The sequence below is a fragment of the Sapajus apella genome, unplaced genomic scaffold (genome assembly GCF_009761245.1).
Source record: "Sapajus apella isolate SASKATOON/1434 unplaced genomic scaffold, GSC_monkey_1.0 scaffold29, whole genome shotgun sequence".
Lineage (NCBI taxonomy): Eukaryota > Metazoa > Chordata > Mammalia > Primates > Cebidae > Sapajus > Sapajus apella.
Genome location: NW_022436969.1, coordinates 20016620 through 20035821, shown reverse-complemented (window position 1 = coordinate 20035821; position 19202 = coordinate 20016620). Strand labels below are relative to the sequence as shown.

Here is a 19202-nt window from a genome sequence, read left to right as displayed (position 1 = left end):
GGCCACGCACCTGGCCTTCCTTTCCTTTTTTTTTTTTTTTTTTTTTTGAGACAGGATCTCACTTTCTTGCCCAGACTGGCATATAGCGGTACAAACACAGCTCACAGCAGGCTCGACCTCACTGGCCCAAGTGATTCTCTTATCTCAGCCCTGCCCTGAATAGCTGGGACTCCAGGCGCATGCCACCATGCCAGGCTAATTTTTGTATTTTCTGTAGCCATGGGGTTTCAGCATGTTGCCCAGCATAGACATGAACTCCTGGACTCAAGCAATTCACCCACCTTGGCCTCCCAAATTGCTAGGATTACAGGCATGAGCCGCTGCATCCAGCCTTAAAATGTTATTTTCTTACTTTTTCACAGAAGTTAATGCAATTTCAGCTATTATATTATTGATTCCAGTTTAGATTGAATGAAAACATTCAAAGACTCTCAACTTTTAACTGATAGATGGACTTACAAATATTTTGAAAGCTGAAATTCACAGGGGTTACTGAATTATGTTTTCTCCATTTTCTTCATCAGTTGTATCCTCAGTATCTAAGCAATGCCTAACCCATGAGTGCTCAAAAATAGCAGTTGAATAACTGAAAGGAAGGAAGGAGAGGATTTTAGGATGGCTCTTGCGTGTATGACTTATATGCACAGATGAACGTTGTTACGTTAAGATAAAGAAAACAACTGGAGTGTAATGGTGGGGGTATGCCGATTTTTGAGATTTCGCTGAGGGAATCCAAGTGGAAATATTCAGAGGGCAGCCAAAGTTTGAAGCTTAAGAAAAATGTCTGAGATAGACGTATTTGAAAATCATCATTATATAAATGATAGCAAAAACTCTAAGTGTGGGCGAAATTTATTTGAGACACTATGCAGCATGAGAAGAGGGCTCAGAAAGTAAAAATCTTTGGAAAACCAACACAGGGGTGTTTATGGAAAGGAAACGGGGAAGCTATGAAGACATGAATCTAGGAGGAAACTGAGAAGGAATAGTCTGGGGAGCTGGATGAAAGCCAAGGAGAACTTTGTCCCAGAAACCAAGGCAAGATGATTTTAGAAATTATGGTCAACAACGTCAAATTCTATGGAGAATTTCAAAGGATAAGGACTGAAATATGACTAAGGGATCTGGCAGTGACAGCATGTTCAATCTTAATGAAACTAGGTTCCATGGAGGAGAGTCAGTATATAATGTACCTTTAGAAGCTTAGTTGTAAAGGCAAGGGCATAAATGATTCAATAAACAGGGATGCAGGGCAGGAGAAGATTTTGTTAAGTGTTGTAAATTTATGTGTAAAAAAATTATCAATGATTGTGTCCAACTCTACTTCAATCTTTCCATAGACCCAAATCATCATTCCTCTGCCACAAGCTCCCTAAGACATGCCTCTTTAGTGGCCTGGTGTATATCCTTCCAGATTTTGCTCCATGCTAATAAAATTTTACACAAACATATGTACATACAGATTTTAAAAACTGTTCATTTTACAAAAATGAGATGTAACTATTCATCTTGATTTTTCTAACTCAACAATATCTTATAAAAATGTCTTCAAGTAACCCTCCAACTCCAAGCAATGCATTGATTGACATGCTTTTTCATGGCTGTCCAATAGTTTATGGTGTGGCTATATACTGATTTAATCAACCAATCCCTTAGTGATGGCTATAATTTTTTTGCCCCTAAAAAGAATGCTATAAACAACATAGGATATTCCCACAAGTTTGACTGCTAGATCATGAAGCACGAGTATTTTAAAGAACATTTTTGTGATAAATTTTGTACTTACACAAAAGTGAACAGAATGTTTGTCTCAGCTCTACTGACCATCAATCTTTAACCAATTCACACCTCCATTCACCCCATCCCTGTATCATTTTGAAGATCTTGTTCTTATTCTATCATTTCCTTGACAGATATTTCATGTATGTATCTCTAGGGCCTTTGAGTTTTGTTAGCTATTGCTAGACTGTTTTCAGAAAGATGGTAAAATTTGCATAACCCTCCCTTTTTACCCCTTTCTTTATTAGGTAACCACTTTGTAAGTTGTTGGTTTATTCTCCCACTATCTTTTTTTTAAATGTAAGAAATATATGTATTTATATGCCTTTAAAATCTTTAAATGTTTGCAATTATTCTTTTACCCTGACAGGTGAATAATATCTTGGCTGGGTACAGGATTCTTACGTTGCACTTCTTTTCTCTCAGTAGTCTATCTTCCACTATTGCATATCAGAAGACCAATGCCAACCTGACAGTATTTCTTTGCCCATAACTGGTCATTTCAGAGCTAAAGAATCTGGCCAATGTATGTCAAGGGGTATGCATGTGTGATTTCATCAATCAAACTGAAGCTCACTCAACTTCAAAACTGATAGGCTTTTTTTCAACTCAAAAAAAACTTCTATTATTTGCATAAATATTGCCTATATCTTACATTTGTTTCTTTTTCTCCTTTTTAAGTTCCTATATTATTCACATGTTATCTCTGTTAGGTCTCCTAAACCTATTCCCTAAGTCTTTTCCCTTTTCTTTCATGATTCTCTTTGTATTTTCACTCTACGTTGTGAAGATTATCTTACGTGATTTTTCCAGTCTAATAATTGAAGTCTCCAATTGAATAATTTAAGTCTCCACAATGACCATCTCCCACTTCATCAACTGAATTTTTTTTTTTTTTGAATTTTCACTTACAGATTAAAAGATAGTTTTATTTGTATCATTTCACTTTACGGTCACAAAAATCTTATAGTCTAGATATTACTGTTCTCATATTACAAATGAGGAAACTGAGACTCAGACGGGTAAAGTTTTTTTTTTTTTTTTTTAAGAGGAAGAAAGAGAGAAAGAAAGAAAAAGAATAAAAGAAAAAGAAAAGAATAAAGGAAAGGAAGAAAGAGGAAGAGGGAGAGAGAACAGGGGTGTTGCTTTATTGCCCGGGCTAGAATGCAGGCTAAAAATGGGTATGCCTGTAATTGTGTTTAATAATAGAGACATAAAAAAAAAATGAGGGAAGAAAATAATTAACAAGCAGCCAACCAATATTTCACTTAAACCTGTAAATACGTGATGTAGTACTGATAAGAGTGTATATTTTGTGTATTTTAAGTGTTCTATGAACGTTAATTAAGTCTACTTGTTCCGGATCTGAGTTCAAGTCCTGAATATCGATGTTAACTTTCTGTCTCATTGATCTGTAAGTCTCCCACTATTATTGTGTGGGAGTCCAAGTCTCTTTATAAGTCTTATATATCTGGGTATTTCTGTATTGGGTGCATACATATTTAGGATCTTTAGCTCTTCTTGTTACATTGATCCTTTTATCTTTATGTAATATCCTTCTTTGCTTCTTTTCATCTTTGTTGCTTTGAAGTCTATTTTATCAGCAAAAATTGCAACTCTTGCTTTCTATTTATTTATTTTTGCTCTCCATTTGGTTGGTAAATTTTTCTCCATCCCTTTGAGTCTTTGTGTATCCTTGCATGTGAGATGGATCTGGATGTAGCATACCAATGTGTCTTGGCTTTTTTTTGCCTGTCTGTGTCTTTGGATTGGGGGATTTAGTCGATTAAAATTTAGAATTAATAACAATATATGTGAGTTTGATACTGTCATTTAATGTTAGCTGGCTGTTTTGCCCATTAGTTGATGCAATTTCTTAATTATGTTGATGTTCTTTATTTTTTGGCATTTTTTAGAAAGGCTGATACTAGTTGTTCCTTTCTATTTGTAGTGGTTCTTTCAGAAGCCCTTGTAAAGCAGGCCTGATGGTGATGAAATCTCTGAGTGCCTGCTTGTTCACAAAAGATTTTATTTGTCCTTCGCTTATGAAGCTTAGTTTGGCTGGATGTAAAATTCTGGGTTGAAAGTTCTTTTCTTTAAGGATGTTGAATATTGGCCCCCAGTCTCTTCTGGCTTGCAGGGTTTCTACTGAGAGATCTGCTGTGAGTCTGATAGGCTTCCCTTTATGGGCAACCTAACCTTTCTCTCTGGCTGCCCTCAGTATTTTCTCTTTCATTTCAACCCTGGTGAATCTGGCGATTATGTGCCTTGAGGTTGGTCTTCTTGAGGAATATCTTTGTGGTGTTCTCTGTATTACCTGGAGTTGAATATTGTCCTGCCTTGCTAGGTTGGGAAAGTTTTCCTGAATAATATCCTGAAGCGTATTTTCCAGCTTGGATTCATTCTGTTCGTCACATTCAGGTACACCTATCAAACGTAGATTAGGTCTTTTCACATAGTCCCATATTTCTTGGAGACTTTGCTCGTTCTTTTTCATCCTTTTTTCTCTAATCTTGTCTTTTTGTTTTATTTCATGAAGTTGGTCTTCGACCTCTGATATCTTTTCTTCTACTTGATCAATTCGACTGTTAAAACTTGTGCATAGTTCACGAAGTTCTCGTGTTGTATTTTTCAGCTCCATTAATTCACTTATATTCCTCTCTAAATTGTGTTATTTTTAACATTTCGTCAAACCTTTTTTCAAAGTTCTTAGTTTCTTTGCATTGGGTTAGAACAAGTTCTTTTAATTCCCAGAAGTTTATCATCCACTTTTTAAAGCCTGCTTCTGCTAATGGAACACAAGTCTTTCTCCATCAGGCCTTGTTCTGTTGCTGATGAGGAACTGTGATCCCCTGTAGAGGGAGAGGCGTTCTGATTTTGGGTATTCTCAGCCTTTTTAGGCTGGTTTCCTCCCTTCGTTATATATTTATCCATCTGTGGTCTTTATAATTACTGTCTTTATAGTTGGGTTTCTGAATGGACATCCAACTTGTTGATTCCCGGCGCTAGAATCTGAGCAACCCACTGCGCCGGCCAAAACAGCGGCTTTAAGATTGATGGTGCTTTTCTGACTCTGCACCAAGAACTGCCACTCCAAGGCAGCAGCAAAACCACTTCACCGGCCTCAAGAGTCGCGCTGGCAACACGTGGGGCTCCTCCGCTGGGAATCTCCTGGTGCTTGAGCAACAAAAATTGATCTGAAAGTGTGGCGTCCTCTCGTTCTCTGCTCTTTCAGTGGGAGCTACAATGCCGAGCTGCTAGTGATCAGCCATCTTGGATCTCTCTCCTCAACTGAATTTTTAGTTCAGAAGAGTATTTTTATGCTGTACTTGAATTTCTTAAGGGCCCATTTTTGTTGCTGTTGAAGCTGTTTCCTCTAATAGTTTTATTTAGGTAGATTAACATTCTGTTTGTTCAAATTGATCATTCTCTTCCTTTTTTAGGCAATCTTGGAGGGTTGTTAGTTCCCTTATTTTTACTGAACACTAAAAAGTTGAAAATGGATACTAAAACCAAAGTTGCCACCTTCACAGTTTTTTCTATAGTTTTAGCTGCATTCATTATTTCCTTCAGATATCGATGTCAATCCTTTACCATTGTTATATTTTTCTTCTTCATTCCCCACTTTCCCTGTCTCCTATTCCTATAGTTAGTTCCACTTTTGGATGGGTGATAACTTAGCGGAAGCCCTGACTGTTTCCTAAGTTACACACAAGAACTATCACTATTGCTGATCCCTTCCCAAAAGCATAGAAAACATATCAGGGTTTTCCCTTAATATATAATCTTAAGAATTTCTTAGAACTTAAAAAAAAATTCCTCAATATCTGGATATCATGCCATTTATCTCACCTGAGTTTTCTATGAAATTTTCCCAGAGAACAATAAATCACCTATTAAACACATATTTTTCAGTCTTGCCCGTTAAAAGTCTGATGTGCCTTTTAAATCATTATTATTTTTTTCTGCATGGTCTTCCTGTTTCTTTTCCACAAAAAGTATCTGTTGAAGAATCAAAGCTGTTTAGCTTTCTCGCAATCTGGAACTTGCTTACTGCATACTCCCGGTATAGTTCAACTTGCTCCACTGAACTTCGCGTTTCCTGTAAATTGGTAGCTGAATCCTGAGGATGGAAACACTAAGGTTTGATCCCTTTGACAAGACCACAGCAGGAACACAGTATATTCTGTCATCAGGTGTGCAAGAATATTCTTTTTCTTTCTCTTTAGTGTTAGCAACTGTTGATATTCAATGCTTAGATATATTAATTACTGCAAAATATTAATTTTGTTTTCTTTTTTGCTGGATTATTATAAAGATACTTCTCCTTACCTATTATGAAATTATCCAGTGACAGAGTTCATGTAATGAAGGCAAGACAAATGATTTTGTCTTCAAATTACATTTTTGTTTTTGTTAACAGGCATGATCTTTCTATTTTGCCCAGGCTGGCCTCAAGGGATTCTGCCACCTCAGCCTCTTAAATAACTGAGACTTCAGGTATGTATAATTATGCCTAGCTATTGGCTTATTTTTTAAGATGACAAACTGGTTCTCTGTCATCCTCTAACAACAATGAATTAATTTTTTAACTTATAAACAATTAAGCAAGACAGCAGACTAGAGACATCAGACGCCCACCCTCACCAGAGTGAGCCAAAATTACAAACAGGTAATCATACGTTGAATAGGGTATCTAGGAAGAAAACATTGAAGTTAAACAGAGAAGTCACAGGAAATACCTGAGTCAGAGAAGGGACAGAAACCAAGCAGCCTACCTGTCTGAGATCTGCAGCCGTGAGAGGTTCAATACTGGGGCAGGGGAAAGGGTAAGTGAGAACTGTAGTGGTCTATAACCTTATCACAAACTGCTACAATCTGAACCACAGAAGAGCTCCTCTACCCACATCAACCCTGAAACCAATGTGGGCAGTGATTTGGAGACCCTGCAAAAGCATTGCACCAGACAGGAAACTTGCACTGGGTCACTACCCCCTCTCCCTGCCTCTGGTATCTAAGTGGCTACAGCTGGGAACCACTGCGAGAGCCCAGTTGTCTTGCGACTTCATCCTGCCCTGGATCCATAGCCCCCATATCTCCACATCCTAAGAGCTTCCATTGACATTCTCCCAGTCTCCACCCAGAAGGCTATAGTGGCACAGTGCCAGCTGGACCCAAAAGTGCTATGGGGTTGGAAAGTACTCTCCAGGGAAAGGATGGTGCAGTGTACCAAAGTACTCTCCAGGGAAAGGATGGTGCAGTATGCCAAAAAGGCAGCCTGTGGGACAAAGGAAACTAAAGCACAGGCTTTCTAGAGACCAGAGCTCCCTGTACAGAGCTGTGAAAAGTGACCCCAACACCAGCAGCGACACAAACTCTGTGCTCAGCCTTGTTGAGAGTGAAACCCCCCTCTCACTGGTGGAGCAGCTTCTGTGCCTGGGCTCACATGTAGAGTGGAATCCTTTCTCCCCCTCCAAAAACCACTGCAGACACAGCTGCTGCTGCTACCACTGGAAGCTGGGGTGAGCGAAACAGAGGGCTGCATGTCTAGGCCTGTGAGGCCTTTCTGCTGGGTCTTGTGTACAAAGGGTGGACTCCTCCACTCTGTGTGGCTCTGCTGCTGAAGAGGGTGAGAGAGCCTCAAAGTTGTGTCTGTGGCCGTGTAGTGACCTTGTACCACGGCCACTGCCAACAACACCAGCATGCACCAGTTAGAATCCAGGGGATCATCCCACCACTGGCACTGCCCATACCATACTGGCTACTCAGGGACCTGAGAACCTGCTCACCTGCCCAGCCCACTGTGCCGCTACTGGCATCTAAGCAAGCTACCTGGACGTCCAAGAATTGACCCACCTGGTCCTGGTAACATCAGTGCCAGAATATGCTGGGCTGGGACTCAGAATCAGGCATGCTCAGCCCACCACTGGGGCCAAAGACTGGCCCACCTGGCATGTCTGTCCCTAGCAAAACTTCACCATAAGCTCCACTGACAAGTGCACCCTAAACCACCAAGGAAATCAGTTACCAGTGACATTGTTTATAGCCAAAGAAATCAGAGATTATACTACACTACCACACACACCCAGAATCAAAGCCAAAGGGCCCTATCCAACTAACAATATTGATATATCTTCGGGAAGAAGCTCTCCCCTATGAAAGCAAATTCAAAAAACTGGAAGAAGTGACTATTACACCAGATGCACAGGTATCAATATAAGGACACAAGAAACATGAAAAAGCAAGGAAATATGACACGCCCACAAAACACAGTAATTCCAAGCAACGAATCCCAACCAAAAATAAAAGAAATTCAAGAAAAATTCAAGGGGAAAAAATTCAAAACTATGATACTAAGGAATCTCAGTGAGTTATAAGAGAATCCCAGAAACAATACAAAGAAATTAGAAAAACCATTCAAGATAAGAATGAGAAGTTTATCAGAGAGATATCATAAAAAGGAACAAAACAAAAATTCCAGAACTGAAGAATTCCTTGAATGAAATACAAAATACACTAAAAAACTTGAACAGCAGACTAACCCAAGCAGAAGAAACAATCTCAGAACTTGAAAACAGGTCTTGGCCAAACACGGTGGCTCACATCTGTAATCCCAGCACTTTGGGAGGTGGAGGTGGGTGGGTCACTTGAGGCCAGAAGTTTGAGACCAGCCTGGCTAACATGGTAAAACCCCTGTCTCTACTAAAAATGCAAAAACAAAAAAACAAAAAACCCCTGGTGTGGTGGTGCACACCAGTAATCCCAGCTACTCGGGAGGCTGAGGCACAAGAATTGCTAGGACCTGGGAGGTGGAGGTTGCAGTGAGCCAAGAGCACACCACTGCACCCCAGCCTTGGCAACAGAGCCAGACACTGTCTCAAACAAACGAAAAAAAACCCCAAAAAACAAAACAAAACAAAAAAACCCACAGCCAGGTCTTTTTAAACAACCCAGGTAAAATAAAAAAAGAAAGAACAAATTCTTTGTGATATATGGGATACTATAAGCAACCAAATGTATGAATTACTGGTATCCCCAAAGGTGAGGAGAGAACAAAAGGGATTTAAAAAAACCCTATTTATCAAAATAGCAGATGAAAACTTCCCAAGTCTAGCAAGAGATTCAGACATCCAGACACAGGAGGCCCAGTGATCTCCAATGCAAAAAGGTCTCCACAGCACATTATAGTCCAACTGTCTAAAGTCAATAACAAAGAAAAAATTCTAAAAACACTGAGGGAAAAGCTTCCAGTCACATATAGAGGGGAAACCCCACACCACCATCAGACTGCCAGTGGACATCTCAGCAGAAACCTTATAGGCCGGGAGACAATAGAAAATTATAATAAAAGTACTGAAAGAAAGAAAATGTCATCCAGCAAAATTATCCTTTATAAACAAAGGAGAAATAAAATCTTTCCCAGACAAGCAAATACTGAAAATTCATCACCACTAGACCTGCCTTACAAGAAATGCTCAAGGGAGTCCTAAACCTGGCAGTGAAAGTGCAACAGTTACTTCCACGAAAACACCTGAAAATATAAAACTCACTGTTAAAGCAAATATACATGAGGAGAAAATAATCAAATGGTAGTACCACAGAAAATCAGCAAACAATGACAATCAAGAGAAAAAGGAACAAATTAATAATAATATACAAAATAACCTGAAAACAACAATACAATAGAAGCAAAACTTTACATACCAATAACACTGAATGTAAATGGGTTAAATTCTCCACTTAATAGACACAGACTGGCAGAATGGATAAAAAACCATGATCTAACTATATGCTGCCTATAAGAAATATATTTTACCTGTGAGGACACATACAGACTGAAAATAAGGTGACAGAAAAAGATATTCCATGCAAATAGAAACCAAAAACAAGCAAGACTAGCTACAATTATATCAAATAAAATATCTTTAAGTCAAAAAGTTTAAAAAAAGACAAAGAAGGTAATCATATAAAGAGATCATTACAGCAAGAGAATATAACACTTCAAAACAATATATGCACCCAACACTGCAGTACCCTGATTTATAAAGCAAATACTCCTAGATACAAAGAAAGATTCCAACACAACAGTAGTGGGGGACTTCCACACACCACTCTCAGCATTAGACAGATCATCTAGATAGAAAATAAACAAACACTGGACTTATAATGGACTTCAGACCAAAGGACCTAACAGACACTTTTGGAACATTTTATTCAACAACTGCAGAATACACATTCTTCTTATCAGCACATGGAACATGTGACTGACCACATTAGGCCACAAAACAAGTCTTAACAATTTTTTTTTTTTTTGAGATGGAGTCTCGCTCTGTTGCCCAGGCTGGAGTGCAATGGCGAGACCTCAGCTCACTGCAACCTCCGCCTCCTGGGTTCAAACGATTCTCCTGCCTCAGTCTCCTGAGTAGCTGGGATTACAAGTATGTGCCACCATGCCTGGCTAATTTTTTGCATTTTTAGTAGAGACAGCATTTCACTGTGCTAGCTATGATGGTCTTGATCTCCTGACCTCATGATCCACTAACCTTGGCTTCCCAAGGTGCTGGGATTATAGGCATGAGCCACCACGCCTGGCCTCAACAAATTTTTAAAACTTGAAATCAAACTAAGTACTTTCTCAGACCACAATGGAATAAAACTAGAAATCAATACCAAGAGGAACTCTGAACACTATACATATACACAAAAATTAAACAACATGCTCATGAATAACCACTAGGTCAATGAAGAAATTAACATGGAAATTAAAAAAAATTCTTGAAATAAATGAAAGCAGAGGCTAAATGCAGTGGCTCATGCCTGTAATCCCAGCACTTTGGGAGGCCGAAGTGAGCAGATCACTTGAGGTCAGGAATTCAAGACCAGTCTGGCCAACATGGAGAAACCCCATATCTACTAAAAAAGTACAAAAATTAGCCAGGCATGGTGGCATGCATCTGTAGTCCCAGCTACTTGGGAGGCTGAGGCAGGAGAAACTCTTGAGCCTGGGAGGCAGAGGCTGCGGTAGCCGAGATCCTGCCAGTGCACTCCAGCCTGGGTGACAGAGCTAGACTGTGTGGGGGAAAAAAAAAAAGTTAAGAAAGCAGAAACACAACATACAAAAACCTGAGGACACAGCAAAAGCAATGCTAAAAAAGGGGTTTAGAGCAAAAAACACATCAAATAAACAAATATTTCAAATAAACACTAGTGATACACACCTCAAGGTACTAAAAAAGCAAAAACAAACTAAACGTCAAGTTAGTAGAAGAAATGATAAAGATCATAGCAGAACTAAATAAAATACAGACTTAAAAAAAAACCCCACAAATGCAAAGGATCTATGGAATGAAAAGTCAGTTTTTGAAAAGATAAACTGCTAACTAACCAACGAGAGGAGATCCAAACAAAATCAGAAATAAAAAAGGAGACGTTACAACTGATACCACAGAAATACCAAAAATCACCAGAGACTAACATGAACTATATGCAACAAACTGAAAAGCCTAGAGGAAATGGATACAGTCCTGGAAATATACAACTTACCAAAATCAAAGCAGAAAGCAACAGAAAATCTGAACAGACCAATTCAGTAATAAAATGTCTCCTAACAAAGAAAAGCTGAGGACCAGATGGACTCACTGAAGAATCCTACCAAAGAATTACTACAAATAAGTACAAAGAATTACAAATTAGTAAAAAGAAGAACTAACAACAATCTTCCTGCAACTATTCCAAAATATTGAAGAGGAGGGGATTCTCCCCAACTCATTCTACAAAGCCAGCATCACCCTGATTCCAAAACCAGACCAAGACACAACAAAAAAAGAAAACTATAGGCCAACATCACTGATGAACAGATGTTAACAATCCTCAACAAATTACTAGCAAACTGAATCCAATGGCACATCGAAAAGATAATAAATGATCAAATGGGATTTATACCAGGGATGCAAGGATGGTTCAAAATATGCAAGTCAATAAACATCATATATCACATAAAAAGGAAGGAAAAAAAACCATATGCTCATCTCAACAGGAGAAAATACATTTGACTAAATTCAACACACTTTCATGATAAATAAGGGACTATACCTGAAAATAATAAAGGCATATATGACAAACTCACAGCTAACATCATACTGAATGGGAAAAAGTTGAAAGCCTTTCCTCTAAGAACTAGAACAAGACAAGGATGACCACTTTCGCCACTCCTATTCACAGTATTTAATAAAGTACTGTACTGGAAGTCCTAGACAGAGCAATCAGGCAAGTAAAAGAAATAGAAGGTATCCAAGTTGGAAAAGAGGAAGTCAAACTGTCCCTCATTGTACATGACATCATCTTATACCTAGAAAAACCAAAAGACTCCAACAGAACACTCTCAGAACTGATAATTAAATTCAGTAACATTGCAGGATACAAAGTCAAAATTCAAAAATCAGTAGCATTTTTACATACCAATAATGAAACAGCTGAAAAAAAAATCAAGAAGGCAATCTTGGCCGGCACAGTGGCTCACACCTGTAATCCTAGCACTTTGGGAGGCCAAGGGGGGTGGATCACAAGGTCAGGAGTTTGAGACTAGCCTGGTCAACATGGTGAAACCCTCTATCTACTAAAAATACAAAAATTAGCCAGGCATGGTGGTGGGTGCCTGTAATCCCAGGTACGTGGGAGGCTGAGGCAGGAGAATCGCTTGAACCTGGGAGGTGGAGGTTGCAGTGAGCGAAGATCACGCCACTGCACTCTAGCCTGGGCGCCAGAGCAAGACTCCATCTCAAAAAAAGAAAAGGCAGTGACAATCTCACCTACAATAGCTATAAAAAAAAACACAAACACCTAGGAATAACTTTAACCAAGGAGGTAAAAGATCTCTACAAGGAAAACTACAAAATGCTGATAAAAGAAACTGAAGCAGGCACAAACAAATGTAAAAACCTCCCAGGCTAATGGATCAGAAGAATAAATTTCATTGCAGTGACCAAGCTGCCCAAGGCAGTCTACAGATTCAATGTAATCCCTATCAAAATATCAATGTCATTTTTCACAGAAATAGAAAGAACAATCCAAAATCATGCACGGAACAACAACAACAAAAAGCCCGAATAGCCAAAGCAATCTTGAGCAAATAGAACAAAGCTGGAGGCATCACTTCAAAATATATTACAGACTGAGAGAGCATGGTATTGGTATAAAAACAGACACAGACCAATAAAACAGAATAGAGAACCCAGAAATAAATCTGCACATTTACAGCCAAATGATCTTTGACAAAGCCACCAAGAACATATATTGAGGAAAGTAAACCCTCTTCAACTAATGGTGCTGGGAATTCTGAATAACCATATGCAGAAGAATGAAACTGGATCTCTGTTTCTCACCACATACAAGACAACCCAAGATAAAGACTTAAATGTGAAACTTGAAACTATAAAGGTATTAGAAGAAAGCACATGGAAAACTCTTCAGGACATTGATCTAGGCAAAAATTTTACAGCGAAGACCTCAAATGCACAGGAAACAAAAACAAAAGTAGACAAATGGGGCTATCAAACTAAAAAGCTTCTCCACAGCAAAAAGAATCAAGAGAGTAAAGAGACCCTCTTGAATGGCAGAAAATATTTGCAAATTATTCATCTGAAAGGTAACTAATATCCAGAATACAAAAGAAATTCAAATATCTCAACAATAAAGAAAACCCCAAATAATCCATTAAAATGGGCAAAGGACTTGAAGACATTTCTCAAAAAAGATACACAAATAGCCAACATATGAAAAAAAATTCTTGACATCACTAATCATCAGGGAAACACAGATCAAAATCACAATGGGATATCATCTCACCCCAGTTAGAATGGTCATTACCACAAAGACAAAAAGTTACTTGTGAGTATGTGGTGAAAAGCGAACCTCTTTTACACTGTTAGTGGGAATGTAAATTAGTGCAACTGCTATGGAAAACAGTTTGGAGATTTCTCAGAAAACTAAAAATAGAATACAATCCAGCAATCCCACTACTACCTATCCAAAAGAAAGGAAATCAGTACATCAAAGGGATACCTGCACTTACATGTTTATCACAGCACTGTTCCCAAGAGCAAAAATATGGAATTAACCTAAATGCCCATCAGTGGATGAATGGATTAAGAAAATGTGGTGTTATATATGCTAGAGTACTATTCCGCCATACAAAGGAATAAAATGTCATTTTAGGCAACACGGATGGAATTAGATTAAGTGAAATAAATCAGGCACAGAAAGACAAACACAGCATGTTCACATTCATATATGGAAGCTAAGAAATTTGATCTCATGGACATAGGGACTAGAATGGCAGGTACCAGAGAGCGGCAGGCAGATTGTTGGGCAGGGGGGAGGAAAAGAGGTACATGTGGATACAATCATAAGGTTAGATGAAATAAGTTCTAATGTTTGATAGCAGACTAAGGTGACTATACTTAGCAACAACATTATGTATATTTGAAAGTAACTAGAAGAAATGACTTGAAATGATACCAACACATAAAAATGGTAACACTTAAGGTGATGGATGCTCAATTATCCTCATCTGATCATTATACATTCTTTGAATGTAACAAACTCACATGTACCCCATAAATATGCAAATTATTACATAGCAATAAAAGGGGAAAATCATCATTATAAATTCATGGATTTCAATATATTTGATGGGTTTCAAACCATTGCAATTTATACTGTTCTTGAAGCTCACATTGTCCCATCTTTGGCCAATACAAAACTGCTCCGAATTGTCTCCTAAAACCTTTCAATAAGACCTGGTATTAGTCTTTGAGAGCTTCCCTGAAATCTGGAATTTTAAGATATTCCAAGCTCAGATATTTCCTGCCCCAGACCTGGAATCATCTTCTAAGAAATCCTGGTTTTCTTTTTATAGAAAACATTTTAAAATCATAACCTGGGAAGTAGGAAAACGATTACTGCTATTTTAGTCATTTAGTCACTCCTTTTAGGCATTTGTATATATATTTAATTTTATTCACCATTTCAAGCTCACAAAAAGTTAGAAAAACAAAAAATACTAAACACTATGTATCTGTAATCCAGATGTATCCAGTTAATGTTTTACCTCCTTGCTTTATAACTTGTTTTCTTTCTCTCTATAAATGTGTATATATATTACATATATTTTTCTGAAGTATGAGTGTAAATTAAATGCATCATGGCCCTATAACCATATATACTTTAGTATCTCCTAAGACACAGGAATATTCTCTTCTGTCATCACAGTATAGTTGTCAACTTCATATATTTACACTGGTATGACACCAACCTATTGTCCATATTCCTTGTTAAATGATCTAATAATGTCATTTATAATCATTTTTCCCCTCCAGTATAGGATCCAGTCAAGGAGCAGGTGAGAGAGGAGGTCCCTATTTCTCAGCCTTGTACCCTCCTGATACAAGGGAGGGAAAGAGACATAAAATACCAAGAAGTTGAAATCATCGGTCAGGCGACTTGCTGACGCCACTGACCAGGCCATAATGAGGCCCAGGGGCTAGGAAGGTAACTTCCTTTTCGGTTCCCAGTGCCTATGCTATCTATAAACCTTGAAAATGTTGCAAACGATGTTAATCCCTACTGGCCAGAGCCTAGCACTGAGTAACATACTCCACATTTACATGATCCAGACCCCTTCCTGGAAATACCTCTGTCAACCAGTGATTTACTGCCTTTGTCCAGCTCCTGTGAGCCATCCTCACCTTGGTCCCTCCTGCACACAAGGAATATAAATAAGCAAATCAGTGAAGCCAGAGACTGTGAGCTCAGAGCCCTAACCAATGGGCAATGACACAGATTCGCCTCAGTTTCCCTAGTAGGGTTGTTAGCCCATAAAAAGGGAAAGGAACTGCTCGGGGAGTTTGGTTCTTGGAATGTAAGTCTGCCGAGGCTCCACAGCCGATTAAAGGTCACTTCCTTCCTCACTCCAGTGTCTGAGTGGCTTTGCTGTTTGTCCTGCCACACAGGTATTGCCTTTAATTACCATCTCTGCAGATAATCTGACATATTTCTACTGCCTTTATTATTCTCTTATGATATTGCCATTTCTTAATCTTTCATGACATAAAACTGACTTTTTATAAAAAAGTAGCATTTCTCATGATGATACATTCTGAGCTGTAATACTACACAAGTGATGTTATATCCCTCTAAGGTAGCACATCTGGAGGCAGATACGGGCATATCTCCTTCCTTTAATGATACAAATACAGATCACAGAGTCTAGGTGCTGCTAGATTTCTCTACTATATAATCAGATTTTTCCTCCACCCACCCTTTCTGATGTGAAAAGACTACGTAAAAATCCTGCTTCTCAGTAAACCCCCCCAGTGCAAGTTTATTAGTCATTAGTTATAATGTCTAATCATGTTTACCATAATGGGTGTAAAATGATCAGTGAAAGGGTCAGGAATTGTCCAGGAAGGGGCATCAAGGAACTTTTCAGGAGAGATGGATGCTTTTTTTTTTTTTTTTTTGAGATGGAGCTTTGTTCTTGTTGCCCAGGCTGGAGTTTAATGGTGTGATCTCAGCTTACTGCAACTTCCTAGGTTCAAATGATTCTCCTGCCTCAGCCTCCCGAGTAGCTGGGACTACAGGCACGTGCCACACACCTGGCTAATTTTTTGTATTTTTAGTAGAGATGGGGTTTCACCATGTTGGCCAGGCTGGTCTCCTGACCTTAGGTGATCCACCTACCTCAGCCTCCCAAAGAGCCACTGTGCCCAGCCTTGGAAATATTCTGTATTTTGATGGTGTTGGATTACACAGGTGGAGGAAGTTCAAAAACTCATATATATGTAATACTTAAGAACTGTATCACAACCATAGTATTGCAAAAATATTTAAACTCTAGTTAATGAAATGCATGCTGAAGTACTTAGGAATGTCAACTTACTATAAAATGTATCAAAAAATAAGATGGACTGATGGATAGATATGTGATAGTGTAATAAAGGAATAGAGCAAAAGGTTAACAATTGTTAAATGTAGTTAGTGGGTACAAGATGTTGACTGTACAGTTCTTTGAGCTTTGTTACACGTTTGAATATTTTCATAATAAAGTATGAGGATTTTTAAAAGTACTGTAAGTGGTTATGTTATAAAAAGCACAAATTGTAAATGGGTAATTATAATGTGAGACAAATTTTCCTGTGGTAGCATCATATTTGGATTTCTAAAGTACTGTATATCAAGGGTGTAGATAGAGAAGTTAAGATGGAAAAATCATTAGTGGCTAAAAGGTGGTTCTGGTGATGATGAAAACCACCATCTTTGACGTCTTTGCTGATATCAAAGTATGTGAACAGTTTTTACAAAATCATTTCAGGACTCATTTCAGGGCAGAGTGGGGGAAAAACTAGTATTTCTACATTAATACATATCCTATCTCAAATGTATATTTGAATTAATACTTTTTTTTTTTTTTTGAGCTAGTCTGGCTCTGTCACCCAGGCTGCAGTGTAGTGGCACAATCTCAGCTCCTTGCAACCTCTGCCTCCTGGGCTCATGCCATTCTCCCACCTCAGCCTCCCAAGTAGCTGGTAGTACAGATGCATGCCACCATGGCCTAATTTTTGTAAAGATGGGGTTTCACCATGTTGCCCAGGCTGGTCTTGAACTCTTGGGCTTGAGTAATCTATCTGCCTCGACTTCTCAAAAGTGCTGGGATTATAGGCATAAGCCACCCTGCCCAGTCAAATTAATACTTTAAATAGATGACTATTTTATCCCTATATTGTTTATTTATTCAAATAGTTCACAAGCCTTTTGTCTTTTTAAAATCTTTATTTCCAATGGTGTCTCTCTTAATTATTGAAGAGGTGTTCTTTTTTTTTGTTGGAGGCAGGATCTTGCTATAATGCCCAGGCTAGTCTCAAACTCTTGGGCTCAGCTCCTGGAGTAGCTGGAATTACAGGAACAAGCCACCATGCCCAGCACACAAGACTCTTTAATTTTTTATTTCTTACTAGAGGAAAATGTAGATTATCTTATTTTTTGGTATATACAGTATATAGAAGATACTTAACCATATCATTAGAAAAATTTATAAACACAATGGCTACACAAGATACATAAACTTTAAAGATTATTTCTCTGCCAATTTTGGGGCATTTAAGTCATTCTGAATTTTTAGTATTATAAGCACTAATATGTTAACAGCTTTACACACATATAGATAGCATTTCTGATTGTATCTTTTGGAATTTTTCCACTTATTAAGAAATTGTTTTCCAGAAAGCACTCTCAACAACAATGTATGATGCCAGCTTCAATACAAGCTCACTAACATCCGAATACTATTTTTAAAAAATCTTTAGCAATTTTACAGGGCAGTTTTTAATCAAGCACTTCTGTATGTAAAGTACTGTGGTAAACTGAAGACTGTTCTCCAGTTTTCTAGTTGTAGTCCTCCCTTCTCAAAGTATCAGGATTTTGCAGGCTTAAAAAAAAAAAGCAGCTGTTTATACTTTTATACCATTAGACCTTTTTAACGGTATGGCCATCTGAGTGTGCCTGCACCTACCTCTCTCTCTGTTTTCCGATCTTTTTCCTTTCATATTCCCTCTTTCTGTGTCTTTGTCTGCTGTTTATCATTTTTGAATTTTTTTTTGGTAAGATCTACATAAAGCATTTGGTTAAAGTTTGAAAAAAACACTTTATACTTTTGTGATTCTATCCACATTTTCTTACTCATCAGTGATGTTTATAAATCTCCACTCATTTTTATTTAATTAGATTTGCTAGATGTCTATTTAATCTTGTCAGAAAAGCAACCTCTGGTTTCATTCTGCTATATTGTCTAGAAATATTAGGACATTTGTTTCCTTATATACTTAGAAAATTTGTTTTCCAGTCATTTAATTGAGCTCCTATCTCTCTGGATCTGCTTTTACTTCCTCTTAAATTCATTTATTTTCATTCTTACCGATTTTAATGAAGAAAACTATGAACTTTTACTGAACACAGAACAACTCTGGTTTCGTCACACAGGTATTAATGGTTATGTATACACTGTCTATAACTGAGACATTCTACTTAATAAGAAACTGCATGTGCTCAAAAAAACAGTTTCCAATTAGTATTATGTTTCTGGTCAATTTTATCTTGCATTTCTAACAACTTTTCCTTTATGTATTTTCACAGTGTTATCTGGTGCTTAAGGCAGTACACTTCTCTTATTTTTTATTTTTTCTACAATAAAAGCTACATTCAATTAAGAGGACAATACACTTTTATTTCTGCTTTGTATTATATGCTTTTATTATCACAAAATTGTCTTTGTTATGCTCTATCTCCTGACTTTCTTCTTTGTCTAATGTCAATATGAAATTCTTACTTCAAAAGCATTTTTTAACTTTTTTCAACAATCACAAAAAAAC

General features: G+C 37.9%; 1 protein-coding gene across 13 annotated transcripts in view; it reads right to left on the bottom strand.

Annotated features, from left to right (window-relative positions):
• Positions 1–19202, bottom strand: part of ANKRD12 (ankyrin repeat domain 12) — a 156671-nt gene that overhangs the window by 49826 nt on the left and 87643 nt on the right. The window lies entirely within an intron of this gene.